This window comes from Vicugna pacos, unplaced genomic scaffold (genome assembly GCF_048564905.1).
Source record: "Vicugna pacos unplaced genomic scaffold, VicPac4 scaffold_19, whole genome shotgun sequence".
NCBI classification, from domain to species: domain Eukaryota; kingdom Metazoa; phylum Chordata; class Mammalia; order Artiodactyla; family Camelidae; genus Vicugna; species Vicugna pacos.
The window spans coordinates 75,693,949-75,711,330 of NW_027328740.1; the positions used below are offsets into that span (position 1 = coordinate 75,693,949).

The window sequence follows — 17,382 nt, forward strand, 5'->3', positions numbered from 1 at the left end:
ATCACGGTGCACTCTTCGTGGACAGTTGCCGAGACACGACTGTGAGCACCTGTGTAACTCTCCTTTCCCTGTCCTTTCTGGGCTAATTGATGCACAGACGTACAGAAATCGAGGGATGCAGATACATCTAAACACCCAAAGCCCATTCTGGGAGCCACAATACCATACAGCCAGGGTTAAAATACTTGCTCTGCCACTTACTAGTTCTGTGACCTTGGTCAACTTACCCTCTGTGTGCCTCAATTTCCACACTGTGAAACTGGGATAACAATCAAACCTTCCTTACTCGCTTGTTGAGAAGATTGAAGGATTCATTTCTGTAAAACGCTCAGAAAAGAATGTAGCACATTTTGGGTGCTCAACAAATGTCAAATTAATATTACAGTGGTTTACAAGTCTCCTTCCTAATCATCTTCTGTGTTTCCTGGCTAGACTAATACCCAAAGGAAATTCTTATTTCTCCTTTTATAAACTCATGGGATGAACCCTTCTGTTCCATCCCACCACCTGTTTAAACTGATGGAAGGGATACCTCCTCCCCACTCCTCTGGGCCATGCAGAGTGCTACTCCCTTCACAGCCCTGACCCCTGGTCCACAGCTAGCCCTCCTCACATTAACAGATTGAGTTGTGATTCCGGGGAGACAAGCAGGGCATGTGAAACCCTTCCTTTCCCTCCAGTGTTGACTACCCTAGGGAAGCACCCTGGATGCTCAGCTCCATTGCAGAACAGCCCTGTGCATGATGGGGCTCATTCTCTCAAGGGAAGGCTTGCTGTGGCCCAGAGATACCTGGGACAGGGTGAGTCTCTACTTCTGGGACACAGTATCATGACACTCATTTATCCACAGCCCTGAAGTTCATGGAGAACGTGGCTTCATCAGTAACAAAGAAGACATTTATCGCCTGCCTACTCTTTTGTGTCATCTCTCAGTTGGCTGCTGGAGACAACATGTGTATAAGTATTGGTTCCCCTTAGGCCCCAACATATATGAAGTAACAAAAATTTCTGTGGCTTAACGTTGGTCCAGGGCGACTGTGTAACAGTTCTGACTCTGCTGATGCTAAATTATGGGTGTAGGAATTATGGAACGTCCTCAAATATCTTTCATCATAAAATCAGCTTTTCTTATTTTCTTGTTTCTTTGTAATTACCAAAGACTATAAAATGATGGCTGCACACAAAACAGCAGCTAAAGTTTATGAGCTCTCTTGACATACCCACTGTGGTAAACATGTTACATAATTACTAATTCTCACAATTCTACAAAGCAGATATGAGTGTCCCCTTCTCACAGACGAGGGGAAAACTCAGAACGAGCTGACTCAGGATCACATGGTTCAGTGTCAGCACGTGCAGGCAAACCCAAGTCAAGAAACTACACCCCATCATATATGTACCAAATCAACTCCCACCAATTAACACACAGCGGCGGGGTCAATACTCAGGGAACTCAACACACCTTTCAGCTTTATGGTGCTCCAGAGGCAGCTTCTAGCTGTTTTATAATATCCCGGCTCACTGGTTTCTAACACTAGAAGAAAAGCCCGATTTTGCCATTGTTTGCACAGCAAGTCTGAAATGTTCACAGCGAGATAAAAGAATAAAACTATGATATAAGCAGAAAAAATTTTCCAGGTAGAAAGACATAATGGACGTTGTGCTATTCTGAAGCATTAAGCAAAGGAATCAAAATAAAATCACATTGTTTAAGCCTTATTTTACAAACAGAAAAATTAAGACTGTAAAAAGTTGCAACAGCGCCACCTATGGCTAAAAAGACCTTCCAGGTTGCCGGGAAACATGCAACACAAAAATTGACTGTAAGATGAGAAACGAGAATCAGATAACTAGAAGCTTATGTAGCATATACTGCACTTTGCTTCGGGGGGATGGAGGGGTATTCAGTATTTAATCTGATATTGCTAATACTCCTAAATATAAACAAAAGACATAGGCTCATGGAAGCTCATCTTAGAAGAGGAAAGAATCCAGTCCAGCCACTTCATTTTACACGAGGGGAGACTGAGACCTGAGATCTGTCCTCCTGGCAATCAGCAGCAAAGCTCTCCTAGGTCTCATGTCTTGCACTGTAGTAAAAACCAACAGAACTGTACTAGGCCTATATTCATAAAAGTCACATCTGTATTTTTCCAACAGTAGGTAATCTAAGTATCTTGCAAAATACTTCTCAAAGAGCCAGGAAATCATAGAAGGGTATTGAAATACAAAAACATTTATTTACATATTAAAACAGCATGAGCTTTATTCTCTCTATTAAAAAAGTGACATGTCAAATCAAAATTTTGAAATTCTAAAACCTGAAAAGAGTGCAGAAAAAAATCAAAATTTTCTTTAGTCACAAAAGAGAGAAGCTTATTCCCTGATAATAATCAATGTGGATTTTTCTAAACTTAATGGTTCTGGTCAGAATCCCGAGAAATTAAATGTCTGATGGATGGTTACACGGCAACATGAATTCTGAGCTTACATTCTGTGTAAATAATCTTCAAGGTCGTCTGCTTAAGGCAATTTAAGTAGTCCCTGTCTCACTAGAATGACACAGATTTCATTAAAGCTTCATACTGCACTTAAAAAAAAACAATCCTAGTTACTTTAAGCCATATTAATGTATATCATATATACACATATTGAATATGCATCAGAAATAAGCTACCCTTTTTAGTATTCAGAGTTGATACTTCTAAACTATCAGTCACTGTGAAAGCACATTTTTATTAAGCACCTCTACGGTGCTTTGTATACAAGGCGTCCAGCTCTCACAGTCAGACAAGGTAAACCATATTACTCAAATTTCACAAATGACGAAATATACTTAAGCCATGTAAACAACTAAGATATTCATCATCAGGAAAGAAAAGAGTAAGGATTTTACTTACAATACTCACTGACAAAGTTTTCTTTCATACTAAGACTACATAAAACAAATTCAGTGTTTGGAAATTTTTCAGTAAATAAGCACCACTAGAAAAAACAAGTAACATCATTAGCAACAGTTGGACTTTCAAAGACCACTTCTCTCTTGCACAATAGTTATTTTAAATGTTTTGTTTTTAGTTCTCACAAAGCACTAAATTAAAAAACTATTTCCTTTACAGTCATTACCTGAGAATAAAACATTTGTGAAAATGTACAATTTTAATTGATGCCACTCTGCCTCTCATTCTCACTGGTGTCTCTCCTTTGAAGACCTCATCAGGCTGAGATAGCTAAAATCGGTCATTTATGGGCTCACAGGAGTTCGGGAAAACACTCAATGGGAAGCTGATTAGAGGAGCAATTGAGAATTCATCCTGTGCAGCCTGGATTCCAGCATCGAGCTAGCCACCGCCAGCTGCGTGTCATTTGGGGCAAGCTGACCCATCTCTCAATCCCTCAGCTACAAAAAAGGAGACACTGATACCTACAATCAAACACTTGCTATGAAGTAAAATATGAGCAAAGCATTTTAGCCTCAGTTAGGAGTCCACTCACAGCGAGTTTGGTCATTATGATGATGAGGATGGCTGTTAACAAATTAAGCTCGACCAAACAGGAGAAATCACCTAAAAGGAGAAACATTTTAAGTCCATGAGTATTTCCTTTTGGGTGGACTGTAGAATATTCTATAGATTTTTTTTTTAATAAACCAAATTTTGTCCATTAATTGTAGATTTACAGGTTCATGGACAAGTCTCCAGAAAAATAATTAGAGGCCTCTAACCTCTGAAAATTAAGATGTAAATTTAAAAAAAAAATCAGGGAATAGATTATACCTCATTTGGGAGAGTATGTGCTTAGCATGCATGAGGCCCTCAATTCAGTCCCCAGTAACTCCATCTAAAAACTTTGTGTTTTAAGAAATAGAGAATTAAAGCAAAAGGATGGAGGAATACGGAAATTTTTAGAGACTCATCTCAGATTTAAGATAGGGAAGAAACCATCCAATTCTCAGAAGAAATCTTGAGGACTATGTAAACTGGATCTGAGATGTCTAGTCTTTTAACATTATTCATGAAATCATATTACCAAGTCTTAAAACTACCTGATAACCCACAGTGGTGATACTGATCATAACAGCTACCATCACGTATCGAGCTCCGGCTAGGACTGCTCTGTTCTGACATCTCTACCCCTAAGGCCTCACCAGGCGGAGAGCACTAAATTCGGTCATTTATGAGCATCTCGTGTAAGTCCTCCATTTGTGCTTCTCAGTCTCCTCTCACCAGCCCCTCTGAGGGAAGCACTGTTATCATCTTCCCCACCCGCAGATAAGGCCACTGAGGCACAGACACTAAACCCGTTCCAGGCCACATTGGAATTAAAGGACGTCTGTATTTCTGCTGTTTTGCTTTTGACAAAGGAATCTGAGATATCAATTCAAAGCAGACTGTTAAATAATCAAGTCTGTCAGGTCTTCACCTCAAAGAGCAGATACTATAAATTCCTGATGTAGGATGAGGCTGCCGTCACAAACTGACTCAGCTTGAAATTAATATCCAAGATGAAGCAGCGGATACACGTAAATATTCACGATTGTCAAGTCTGCCCACGGGTCTGGGCCCTTCACTGCCTGAAAGGGGGTGAAATCCCCACCCGTGTCTGGGAGGGAAGCGCGGCTCTTCCCGGGCTCACCCAGGCTTCATAGGCTATTTACCCCCACAGACTAGCCTCAACGGTTAAAAGCTCTCAAGATTTTTACACCAGGCAAAACTGAAAGACATTTCTGTAGATGGAGCACTTTCTCAGGCTTAAATTTTTTTGCCTACACTCAGCCAGAGGGAGAAAAGAAACAGGACTCTACAAAGTCCTGACCCTCACCACTCACAGGAGTAGAATGACCACAGCAGAAGATGGCCCTTCACATTGCAGGATGTGAACAAAATAAAGATGCCCCAACAACAGGCACTCCCAGACACAGCGCTCAGCAGTCTTCTGCACAATCACAGTTGTGCAGCCCTCAACACCTTCTATTTCCAGAACACTTCATCAGCCCAAAAGAATCCCCCTATCACTAGCATTCACTCCGTAATCCCCCTCCACCCAGCCCCTTCCAACCATCACCTGCTCTCTGCCTCTGCATGTGCCTTTTCTGGGCTTTTCAGATCACTGAAATCAACAATATGTGGCCGTTTGTGTCTGCTTCCTTTCAATTAACATGCTGTTAGCAAGGCTTGTATATTTTGAAGTGGCATCAGCATCTCTTTATTTTTTATTTTTTTTGGAAACGTTAAAGATTATTAGAAGGTGGTAAGTACTATCAAAAAGAGTAGAGTGGAGCATAAGTGATTGTGTTTCAAAGGGAAAAGTGTGGGTTGAACAGTCAGGGTGGACTTCCCAAAACAGGTGGCATTTTTCATTTTCCTCTTTTTTTTCTTTTTTATTCACTCTTACGTGTGAATAATGTTCCACTACATGGAGATACTACATTCTGTTCATCCATTCAGCAGCTATGTATGGACGAGGTCCAGAAGAATGAGTGTAAAGGGTGACTAGCATGGATGGCATTTAAGCAAAGGGCAAAATGTGTTTTCAAAAAAAAGCCAACAAACAGAGGCGCAAGGAAATTCAGTGCGTTTCTGAGCAAAGTGCTTGCTTGCTTCGGCAGGACTACCGTGCAGGGCTGGGGCGGATATTGGCAGGAATCACGGTGAGGGAGTCACCTGAGAAGACATCCCACTGCAAGCAGCTCAGCCAATCCTCCTCCCTCATCCTGTATTGTTAGAGCAATGTTTCTAGGTTACTCTTATTTCAATTAATAGCATTTAACTGCACGTCTGATCATCACCATCAGACCACATTACCTCCAAGTCACAGAAAATCATTCACTGACCGGAGCAGCACCAGGACATAATGGTGATGGATTAGGGAGTCCTGCAGCATTCCAGCCTGCAGGCACAAACCCCACATGTGCCCTGGTGATGTCCAGAAAATAAAATGCATGGAAATATCTCACTGCTGGAACACGACATCTGCCCTCAAATTGCCCGAAAATCATGCTGGCAAAGCACTACTCAACCTTCTCAGTACAAAAAAAAAAAAAAGCTAAGAAGGCAAATTTAGGCTCTTCCATTGAAAACCAGCAGCCACCACTGCCAGTATTTGAGCTGGAATGCTCCTGACTTTGAAAACCACTGCGCAGTTACTTTTCAAACGTGAAACTCATATATATATACCACGTAGATGATATTGCAGTAGGATTTTTCTTTTCAAAATTTCCAGTTGCAAAATTAGTACAAGAAAGTTTATGTTTAGGCTTTAAAAAAAATCAATTATCCTCCATTTTCTTAATTTTGAACTTATTATTATTTTATAAATGGAGCTATGGTGCGTATTTAAAACCTTTTGATTTCTGAAAACAAGACGTTTATGACCTCACTATTTCAGAGCAAACTTTAACGATTCTTTGAGAGGTGGGGCCTGGGGTGCTCACTAACAGCTCTTTAAATACTGACAAGGATGTGCTATTAAGTAATACAAAGGCTCTAAGTCCACATTAGCTCAGAAAGCAAAGAAACCACACCAAAGACTTCCTTAAATATTTTATATATTCCTATTCTTTTGAATATTAAAGCTCTTAAAACATATGATTTTTTTTGAAAAAGACAACAGCTGTAATAATTTTCCTCTCACCAAGAAAGCAATCTTTATCAGGAATAAAAACCCCTATGGAAATCGAAATGACAGGACGTTTCTAGCTAAGTGAACATCCAGATCTGAACACAAACCTAAATCCTATCAGATCTCACTCGAAGGAGCTCTACAAAGGCCTGGGCAACCCTGGAGATTAGCTCTTTTGTTCCAAATGTTGGCTGAGCTAAGATAATCACACTAGGCATGGAAAGAGAGAAGAGGAATGTCCACCCGGCAGCCTCCATCAGTTTTCTTCCAGGCACAAGGTGCCTCTAGGGCAGCCCCGCTAACAAGTCCCCCATAAGAAAAGCCGGCATCCACACTGCCCCTGCCGTCCCCAAGTAGCCCCGAAGCCCATATCCCAGCCTGTGAATGGTCTTCAAATGATCCCCCAGTTGGTGGCACCCTCCACCTCTTCCCCGCTACACACACACACAAAGCCACGACAGCCTTCCCAAAGCACAAATTTGATTACATCAACCCCACTTCAAACAGTTCAGAGGCTCCCTGGTAGAGTTCTAGCCCCACCCCAGACCCTGCTCGCCCAGCCTCATCTCAGTACATAGGTCCCCAGTGACCTCAGGAGCCCCCTGACCTGCTCCTACTTCCCACTTGCCTCCAGGTTCATTTTGACTGTTTCCCAAGGAAGCCTTCCCTCCCTCCAACCTCCACAATTTGTTCCTCTCTTCCTAGAACATTCTAGGCTAACTGACAACGCTAAGCTCTCAAGAAGCAAATACATTTTGCTTATTTATGTGGCTACACTCTCTCTCCCCTAGACTCACTGAAGTGCACGTGTTATGAATAAATGAATGACGGGTTGGATCTCAAAGGGACAGACATACCTGCTCTCGCCCGTCCCGACCATTTTGTCTGTAGTATATCAGAAGCAAAACCAGAAGTACCTTTCCTGAGGGTCACTTCTGTTGACACCCTTCACTGCCTACTGTGTCAGTTCTAGTAAAACTCAACTTCTTCCAAAGCCCTACACCCCGGACTCTCTCCAGTGTCCTCCCCAGCAGGGGCTCCCTCCACCCTGGACCGCACAGGGCACTCTCCCCGGGTCCCCACGCCAAAAGCCTCCAGGCCTCTGCCCGGGCTGCCCCTGCGATCTGAGACACATTCTTGACTCCTTCTCCTGGCTGACTCTTACTCTGTCCTCACAACTGAATGTACAGCCCATTTCTTCCAGGAAGTCCTCTCTGATAATGTCCTTTAGGTCTTGTCTGGGCTCTATCTATAGCAGCAGTACATGGTGACCAACTGGGTGTTTGCCCGCTCCTTTGAGACCACGAACACTTGGGAACCACGTGGGAAGGAGTGAGAGATTACAAGACAGGTGGGGGAAGCAAAAAGCAGAAATCACAGCCCAAGTCCCAAATTCAAGGATACTTTCTCAGAAAAAGGTATAAACTATTTCACACGTGTGCAATTTGGCTACTATTTTTGTGGCTTGTGGACAGCAAGAACTTGGTGTTCTAGCCCAAAACCCAGGTTACATGCAAAGAAATGTATATATTCTTATCCAAAGGAAACCAGAGCTGCTCAACAACAGTTTTCATTTAGAACTGAAAGGAAATTTGATAAAGGCAATCTCTCTCTCTCTCTTCTTTCTTTTCTGGAATCATATAATTTTAGAAGTATTTGCGTGACTAACAGACGTCTACAGCCCGTGATTCTGCACTGAAGTGTTTGGGGCTGAGGAAGCCCAGATTACATTCACTCTGTAAATGCAATCACACCAACACACTGATAGGTGCCGTGAGTGGTGGAGCTGATGTTCCAAAGCAGGCAACATTATTCTGTAAGAGAACTCTAAATAGAAAGTAAGAAATGCAATGTCCTGTACTCAATTTCATTTGCTATATGGGCCATTAACTGATAGTATATTTTGACTAATGAAACCCAAAAATAAATTGTCAACGTCGATTTTCTTCATCTGACCGTTTTATGCTAACATCGGATATTAAACTCTCACTCCATATGGAAAGCTCAGGCCTATGCTGCAGCACAGATACATCCCGAGGAAGAAAGCCGACCAAGGGAGAACTGGAGAGTTTCCCTTCAGAAGCTGCAAAGTCTGGTTTTGCACCTGTACACCATTTGCAACCACGTCATCATCAAAGGAGTTAGACGTTACCTCTCTGGGGCGAAAATCACTGCGTGCTTCAGAACCATCAAAGAATGCTGAGCTTTGTGAAACAGTCCAGAGGCGCTTAAATCATACTTTTTCTGAAAGGCTCCAAAACTGACCCACTTCACCATTCCAGGTATAACAGGGAAGTACTGGAAACAGTAGAGAGAACATGCCCTTGAATTCTGACAAGGCCCTGCTTGAATCCTGCTACAGCATTTACTAGTCACTAAATGGACCAATTCTTTAACCCCTCTGAGAAGGCTTCCCAATCCCCAAAAGGGGGCTGTCAGCGCCCACCTGGGAGGCATGGATGTGAATGCAACACGCAAGTAGGGCGGCCGACTGGTACCTGACACGGGGCCTGGCTAGTTTCCCTCCGCTGCCCTTTTCCCCCTTTAAACTTGCACTGTTCCCCCGGTAACGATCAAGCCCCCGGAACAGACTGCCCGTATCTTCTGTGTATCCCTGGATACATGCCTTACCCTTAGGAGGCCAGAAAACCAACTGCCTCCTCCCAAGTCACTAACAATGTTCTTAAGAGTCTGGGTATTTTTAACTCTATTTTTCAGGGAGACTATTCCAGAATTTTGCAAGCACCATTCTCCAGGTTGGCTCCCCTCCCAGTGCCCATCCCTTCTCACCTCAGATCCTCTGTCTGACTGCCTTCTGTTCATGGGAAAGCGAGTCCGGTAAGGTGGGGCTCCCTAGACCTCCCTCCCTCCCTCACAGGTGATTGTGACTAACTTCTCCCCATTCCTCACTGCAACTCTAGCATCTGAGGAGTCTACCCTCCCGTACCCTGCAGACTCTGCACCTTCCCAAGACGCACACGTGGCCACGACCCTCCCTTCAGATTTCTTCCTGGCTGGCCCTGCCCAGCCCCTGGCCCCTTAAGGATAACTGGCATTGCTTTGAAAATGGCAAACGCCACTGACTGACACACCAAAGCTGTATGGTCTGGGCTTTCCTCCAACCAAGACACAGCCCTGCCCCCCCTCAGCCTCAGTCTGCAGCTCTCGAGATGATCTAATTCACATGCAAGGCTGTGAACACCAGCTAAGAATGACGACTCCCAACGTGTATCTCTAGTCCGGCTCCTTCACCTGAGCCCCAGGCTCATCGACCCGAGTGCCTCTTTGAAGTCCTAATTTGGATGACAAATGGCATCTTAAAAATGCCTCATGTCCACCATTTACTCTAGAATTCCATTCCTGGCAGGTATCTCCCAGACTCCCCATTTTAGTAACAGCCCCAGCACCCACCGAGGTGTCTGAGGTCACATTCAATTTCCACTGTTCCCTCCCCCAGGCCCTGCCCTGGAATCAGTCCTGTTATTTCCATCAATAAGCCCATCTCAACTGTAGTTCTGTAGGGACCATGGCCGGAAACACACAAGCTCACAGCATGGTGCACTAACAGTCCTCCGTAGGGTGCTCCCTGGAGGTGGAGGCATCTCCTGCTGCTGTTCACCTCAGAAGGCAGTGGATTCTCACACAGGATGTCCAGGAGAAGGGACTCAAGGTTCTCCCATGGTCTGAGCTTTGAAGGGCCCGAGGTCTGGGGGAGCTCCTAATTAGCAGACACACTTGCCAATGAGCAGATGAGGATGGGGGAATCCACACAAGGCTGTTATCACTTCAACTCATGGGCTCTCAGGAGCCACGGGAAAGGCCTGTGTCCAGTGTACAGCCCAGCCATCACAGATCCCAGCCTGCATTTGCCAACCCGGACAGCCTAGACTCCATCTACTTGCGACACTTACTTCTGTTCTGTTCCCCACCCAGAATGTGATGGACTCATTCAGATATTCTGGCCTGTCTCAAGAGAGACAAATTCAGTGAAAAATGAAGTGTCCACATTTGGACCAGAGCATGAAAGGAGAAACAAGGCCTCATGGTCAGCATGATGGTGGTGGCCAAACCCTTCCACCGGGTGAGATGAACCATGGTGGGGGTGAGAATCCAGGGTCCTAGGTCGGCCAAATCATCTTCCTTCACGGTTGTCTGGGGTGTTGGAGACTGACTACCACAAACTAACGACACGGCTGTCAGTGGTGGATGTCAGCTGCAACAGAAACGGATTCAACTCTTTACTGCCAACATGGGTTAAAAGTAAAGGCCGGGGCAGGGAGGTCTGCACGGCTGCTGAGGCAAACCACAGACCCAGCTCTGAATGCCCACTGGCTGGAGTAGAGAGGAAGCTACGGCCCTTTTAGCTGTCCCTGTGTCCAACAGATCCAGGTGAGCCAGCTACTTAGGAGAAGGTCATGTTGTCCTGATACCCAGAAAAACCAGCCTCGTAAAGGGAACAAATAGTGTCATGGATTTTAGACCCAATTCTGCCCCTTTATGAAGGCAAAGTAAAGTAAATGGCACGGGGAAGTTGAATGCAAAAAAAAAAAAATTAAAGAACCAAACGGTGACCGCTTCCTCCAACAGCGTCCCCTGCAGCTGTCACCTCCGTGGCGGCCACTTCATCATGACGGCCAGGAAGCGCCGTCATGCACGTCACACAGCGACAGCCAGGAACCGCGTGCCGAGCACGTTTGTGTAAAAGCAGGAATCGAACAAAATGCTGCAGAGTTTGACCTTACAAGTTTAAATACTCCATGAAAAGAATCCCTGAGCACCCGACAAAATCAATTCGCATCTTACTTCTTCAAAACAATCAAACAAATTTAATAAGGGCGCATTTGTCACCAAATAAAAGGAGGACCAAACATGTTCCTCAAAAGCAAGGATTTCAACAGGTATCAAACACCAGTGGGTGATGAGCTAACAAAGCAAATATTCCAAAAAATTAGAAAATAAAAAATGACTAAGATAATAGATGGATCAAAACAGCTGTTAAGTTGTTGCTTTTTAAAGTGATGGAGACTGTACGGAGGGCAATCTGGCTATTTCCAATGCAGGGTGTGCACAGCCCACATTTTCAGAAGCAACAACATGCTCACTGGGCAGTACAAGTGAAAAAGGAGTAAAGAAAAAGGAAAAGAGGAACAAGAGAAAATTAGAATCACACAAGAACAAAAATGATTTTGACTGCATGTACAAGAATTTATGTGAGTGTGTGAGGCCAGGGACACGGGGATGGTGAGGCCCAACCTCACCTCCTGCTCAAGGGAAAGCAGGGGCCTGAGGGGAGCGGCGCTGCCGGGGGACCACAACGTGTTCAGCTCCCCTAACCAAAATTTGACCTACAAGCGTCTAGGCAGCTTTTGAGCTACAAATTGTTGTCGCATTTCAGTCTGGACCGTTTTACTCACTTCCACCAAGAGTAGCAGGAGAGAATGAGGCTCTGCTCCTGCACCAAAGCATTGTTTAAAAAATTAATGACTGTGGAATAGTAAAAGAAACAATGGAGTAAAAGTGACTGGAGGAGAATGTGCTTGACCCTAGCTCACTGGCCGCGTTATCTCAATGACGTTCAGATGCTGGCTGAGCTCTTATGGTACCACAATAGACAGACCCAAAAGGAGGCAGGTTTAATGCGCTGAACCACTGTGGGCTAAGTACACATCCGGCTACTCCGCCAAGTCCCAAGGGCAGAGTTCAAAGGCAAAAACAAGCTGGCATTCTCTGGTGGGTCTGCAGACTCAGAGACAAGCATTTGTTGAGCAAAAATATCACCAGTGCCTCCTATGACAAAAGAAGTGGCACTGGCGTGGGGGCTGGGGCAGGGCTCCAGGCTTCCACTGCTCACTCACCACTCTGCCCAGGGGGAGAAGGTGGTCCCTGCTTAGGTTTCGCTGATGCACCTACCTTGACTAATGTCTGGGGCCTCAGCAGGGGTTGACAGGTGAGGTGAACAGAGCCAGACTCTGTGTAGCACGGTGCTGGGAGCTATGCCCTCAGCAGTGCCCAGGCTCCTAAACATGTCAACTCATCTCCAAGAAGCAGATGGGGAGTGCGAGCATATAGATCACAGGGCCCTGTGAGGACAAGTACAGATCATGGCCACGACATGCCTCTCCTCTTCCTTAAGCCATAGAGGTATTTCCGGGGAGGAACAGAAAATTCATCCAGAGCCTGCTAGGTGGGCTCTCGCAGGTGGGACTAGTGTCCCCTGTGCTTCTCACTCACAGGGCTGGTCTAGACATTCTTTTTATCAATTCTCTAGCATCTTCTCCGCCAACTTACCAACAACCAGAAAGTAGGATCTGATCTTAGGTAAGTTCAAAAATCACAGAGCACCACCTCCAAAGCGGGCCCGGTAGCACATGCCAGGTCTTCTGACCGCCACCTGTGGGACCACCATGAGCCCTCTCCAGACTCAAGGACCGAGGCCGTAGGCCGGGGGGACACAGCTTCCCTCACTCACCCCAGCAAAGGGGGACCACGTCTCGGCAAAGGCATCTCACCCTCTTCAGCCCGAGGGACAACACGATAGATATATGGGGAAACAGAGCAGAAGGTGGGGGGTAGGCAGCCCAGAAGAGCTCATCTGTACTTCCGAGGCAAAGTGGGGCCATTGACTTAATCACAGGGACAAAGTGGGAATGAACATTTCCCTGCTCTGTTCCATACACCGTGATACGCCTTTCCCTGCATAAGGAGTTCATTAGGAAGTCCCTGGCGGTGTTTCTGATGTCCTAACTTGGCATGGTGGCTGTCGGGCAGGAAGAGACGGCCTGAGCTGAAAAGGTGCTGGGCCTGGGAGGCAGGTGACAGCGGCTCCAGCCGCAGCTCAACCAGCGCCTCGTTCTGCCTCTCGGGGCTCAGCATCTCATCTATAAGCAAAGGGATGAGCATGTACCAGGACAGGCTGCCCAACAGAAATGAAATGAGAGCCATGTAAAGAAAGTTTCCCAGTTGCCACGTTTAAAATTTGAAACAAAGAAACAAACCAACAAACAAAAAACAAATACTAGAATGTGATTTTAAGAACAGATCTTACTTAATCTACTGTATGTAAAATACTATTTTTTTGACATGTATTCAATATAGGAAGTAAAGAGATAGTTTATGTACTTTTACTAGACAAGCCTCAACGTCTGATGTGCATTTGACCTACAGCACATCTCAGCTGAGTCCAGCCTCCTCCCCAGTGCTCCTAGCATCAGTGGCTTTGGCTACTTTATTGGACAGCAACTCCAGGGGTCCCACCATGTTCCTGGCTGTAAAGCGGGAGTAAGTGTCCACACTAACCCTAAAAGGATCTCTCTGAAATAAAGGCGGATTCACTTTGAAATGTCTGGAAACCGGCGGGCTGCACCTCCCTCCCCCCTTGGCTACAAGATTGACTTCTTCCTTGCTGATCCCTTTCTGGATGTAGGGAAGCAATCCAGCACACAGCCAAGGTGGACTGGCTTCCAGGTAAACTTACCTGCTGTCTGTGTCCAGTCCCATGAAGTCCTCCTTCTCAAACGGGATGTAGGGGAGGGGGATCTTGTCCCCAGAATTCTTGGGGCCACCATCCAGCCACTTGGACTTGAGCAAGATGAAGAGTGACTCAGTGAAGTCCTCGATCCTCTTCTCCACCACCCTGCAGTACTCTTAGATTGAAGGCAACGTCGGTGCACGTCTGCTCGGCTACCTCCCCATGCTGCACAAAGACAAAAAGCTGAGAGTCATTAAGCGATGTGCCATACAGCTCCTCTGCATGTGGAGCTTCTCGAAGGCCTTGGCAGAGAGACATTCGGTAATGGTGAGAAGGCCCACGACCTTGGGGTGTTTCTGGAAGACGCTCCACCGATTCTCGGGCACATAGCGGTGCCTGTAGTGGATACAGAGTGTCCACTGGGAGCCACAAGGGCTGATATGGCTAACCGAGGTGAGTAGCTGATAGATGCAAAAGAAATTCTCCTCTGAGATGATCTCTATGGATTGGACCACAACGGGACAAGTCTGGTGGTCCTCAGCACACTGCACGTAGTCAGGGATGCTCATGTTGCAGGCCCTGCCGAGAGGGGGAGGAGATCGAGGTACATTCTCTGCTGTGTGCTACGGGCCCATCTGGGTTGCGGTGACCTGGTGTGTACCAGCCAGAAGACAAGGGAAGCCAAAGCAAATCCAAGGGTACAGTTTGTCCTCAGAGTCTGCATATGGCTACTGTAGCTCGATCACATTACCCAGCTTTTGGTCTAGGCTTCCTGCCTCTGCAGAGAAAGGTCATTTCTTATTTTCTATTTCCAAGCACCTAGCAAGGCCCTGATGCAAAGTCACTGCTCAAAAATGCTGAATAAAGAAATGAACAAAGGAAATGCTTCCCCAACCCCCTTCAGCAGAATATAAAGAAAAGGACCACAGTAGGATCAAAAGATCTGGATTCCTATTCAATTTATTTGAACTCCTAAGCTTCATAATAATGGATAAGAAAACTTGCCTTGGGGTAGAGGGTATTGTTCATTGGTAGAGCATATGCTTAGCATGTACGAGGTCCTGGGTTCAAACCCCAGTACCTCATTTTAAAAATGAAACAAGTAAATACACCTAATTACCCAGCTGAAAAAGTATTTTTTAATTCAAAAGTCAAAAAACACCTTGCAATTGACACAACATTGTAAACTTGACTATACTTCAATTAAAAAAAAAAGCCTTGCCTTACAAGAATATATCTGGATTACGGATGTTTGAAAATGTAAAATGCATAGGGTACCACCTGCATAAAAGGAGGTGACTGTACACATGTTCTATCCCTCCTTTATGAGTTATACTTCCTTTGGGGGGGTTATAACCTCTCAGAGCTAATTTTCTCAGATTAAAAAATATAAACATTACCTGATTCTCAGTACTGCTGAAGAATCAGATAACTCTATGAAAGCATCTGACCCACAGAGTTTACTCAATAAATGTTTGTTGAATGAATGAATAAACAAGCAAAGTGAATGCTGCTCCCTGCCACAAACCATCATAATGGTACTGCCTGGAAATCCCAAGCCCACGTTCACCCGACTCTGCATTAACAATGTGGGTGACCTGGACAGGCCTGCGTGCTTCACGAAGCCCCAGTTTAATCGTGAATAGAAATAAGGGCAATAACACAAACCTCAAATTGTTAGTGAGTCAGTAATGAATTGTACCCCAACACTGCAAGATGGAACCATTAAGAAAACTGGGCAAAGGGCCCATAGGCCCTCTCCATATAATCTCTTACTACCACATGGGAATCTACATTACATCTCAAAATTAAAAGTCTAATATTTTAAAGAGGTTATCGAGGTTAGGTGAGCTCACTGTCTCAAATAAGGAACACACAGTACAAATAGGACAATGCCCAGCCCATGAGATACACTCAGTTAACATTCCCACTGAGCCCACTAGTCCCTCCAACTTCAGAGCAAGAGGATGGGTCCTCGTGGCAACAGGCCACAGCACCTGAAGCTAACAAAGCTAATGGTGTCCACTTAAAAGAGCCCCTGTCACCACCCTTGTTCTAATTTTCTATTTGTAATTTTTTTCTTTTCATTAAATTGGAACTCCAAATTGCATAGAATTCTTACCAGATATCATGATGGCAGCCCTTCAAAACCTGACCACAGAGATCATGATGGCAGCCCTTCTTGGTGAAACAATAAAATGAAAAGCCATTTCCACAAGACCTCTGTGTAAATCTACTAGGGAACTTCATCCTGGACTGAGGAAGAGGACTGGGGAGTAGGGGGTAAACTGGGACACGGAGAAATATGGGCCACCTCTCCCACAATGGACTTTAGACTCACCCTCACCCTCCAGGAACGTCTAAATACACACAGATAGAGTGCTATGGACAAGAATTTTTTTTAAACAAATCCCTGAATCCCTAGCAGATCTTGTTTCTACCGAGACACAAATGTCTTATTTGTATAATGTTTCACAGAAGCCTTAAAATATTATCACCCCAACTTGACACATCAAGAAACTGAGGTAGAGAAGTTTATCACATTCTACAAGATTAGAGAGAGGCCACGTCAGACACCGTATTTAAATCCAAGTCCCTGCTCCGTTGCTCACACTAGAAAGTGTCACATACTGCCTCTTTCCTGCCCTCTCCCTGCAATAAATCTCTGAAGAGTCTTTTCTGTGTCACCTGGAATCAAAATCACATCAATTTTTCACAAAGAGCTATGTCACTCCTTGGAGGACATACCAAAATCTAAAGGGTTGGGTTGAGAGGAGATATTTGCATTTTCTGTTTCTCAAAGGAAACATGGCTTTAAAAGAAACTGAAAAGTATTTATCTAGTCTAAGCGCTCATTGTGCACAGAAAGAAACGGAGGCTCAGAGGAGAAGAGGAAAGGGCGTTATTAACAAATATTGCCTCAGTGCAGCACCAAGCCAGCCCTGGGCACTTCTGGGGGAGGATCTGGAAGGCCCAGGAGAATGAGTGTTAGAAAATAGAAAGAGAAGAAGAATATAAGGCCCCGTCTCTACACCACCATACCATGAATTTCCACCAAATTACCCAGTATGGGTGCAGCCAATAGTAAGGTTGTCTAAACAGGTTATTGAAACCTGGAATTCTCAACCATAGTGGAAATTCCAGCATTTACTGTGCTTTTTTCCCAGTTCAATCATCAATTCAGTGGGCATTCTGTACCAGGGACTACACGAGACCTGGAGTTCTCCCAAATAAAGATCTCTATTACCACGTGTGCAAACCACATAAAGACCACCAGAAGAAAAGCGCCCACA

At 45.0% G+C, this 17,382-nt stretch overlaps 1 protein-coding gene across 1 annotated transcript in view; it reads right to left on the reverse strand.

The window, feature by feature from the left end:
* Positions 1 to 14,286, reverse strand: part of LOC140693568 (trafficking protein particle complex subunit 9-like) — a 96,239-nt gene extending 81,953 nt beyond the window's left edge. The window contains exon 1 of the mRNA XM_072957356.1: positions 14,096 to 14,286. The gene's annotated coding sequence lies outside the window, so the exon portion shown is untranslated. The remainder of the gene's footprint in view (positions 1 to 14,095) is intronic.
* Positions 14,287 to 17,382: the final 3,096 nt, after the last annotated feature.